Here is a 1,044-nt window from a genome sequence, read left to right as displayed (position 1 = left end):
GGAGGAGGGGTGGAGGGGGGGGGGGGGGGGGGCAACCCATCATCCTCCATCCAAAAGAAACATTTAGAAACTTTCTCTTCTTTCTGTTTTCAGTGTTTAAATGTCGGCAGTTTCACTGATTTCTTCTCTTATTCCATAACTGCCTGTTCATCTAGTTTCAGTGATTATGTGACACCTCAATGCTTTTACTGCTTACTCTTTAACTCACAGTTAAAGCCCTCTCAGGTCTCACATCTCTTCTTCACCTCTAAACAATAGCAATCTTCTTCACCTCTTCAAACTCACACAGCTTCCACAGGGCGTGCCCAATTACTTCATCTGCATTCAGTGTACTTCCATTGACACGTTAACTCCTTTCAGGACTTGTGCTTCGGAAGACCCTTTCAGCTCGATCTCTCACTTACACTTTTATCACTATTTTCAGTGCTTACACTTAAAACGCAGCATCAACTTCTTTCAGCCTTTCCAATTTAACTGCCGTTTAATCTTTTAGTAATTATGTTTGAACTGCCTCTTCCACTTTTTCAAAACATCAACTACTTCAAGTGTTTCAACTGCAATTTTTTTATCAGAAAGTGTAGCCGTTTCTTATCTCTGTCTGTGCATTTGTGTTTAAACTAGCTGCCAAAAAAATATTCCTGGGACCAGACGCATTTGAATCTGACAACTGTACTGCGGAGACACTTGAGGGTATGAGTGTGTCTTAAATTTGCGCAGACTTTGATTCCCTCCAGACATGCCCCTGCTTATTCAGTCATTTTGGTGACATGATGTTAAGAGTAACGTTTTAACTGCCATTTAATGTTAAATTATTATTATTAGTATGTTATTATGTTTAATTATTCAGTAATTGCATTTTAACTGCCACTTTTTCAGAAGTGTGTCTCTGTGTGTGTTTAAACTAGCAACTGAAGCAGCCCTGGCATCTGATACATTTGAACCTGACAACTGTACTGAGAAAACCTTTGAGACCATGCAACAAGTGCAAGAAGGTTTGAGTGTGTGTTTGTGAGTGTATTTGTCATTCCCTCAGACAGGCCTTTG

Source organism: Micropterus dolomieu, linkage group LG20 (assembly GCF_021292245.1).
Source record: "Micropterus dolomieu isolate WLL.071019.BEF.003 ecotype Adirondacks linkage group LG20, ASM2129224v1, whole genome shotgun sequence".
NCBI classification, from domain to species: Eukaryota; Metazoa; Chordata; class Actinopteri; order Centrarchiformes; family Centrarchidae; genus Micropterus; species Micropterus dolomieu.
The sequence above is the reverse complement of the archived record's forward strand: the minus strand, read 5'-3'. Positions refer to the sequence as shown.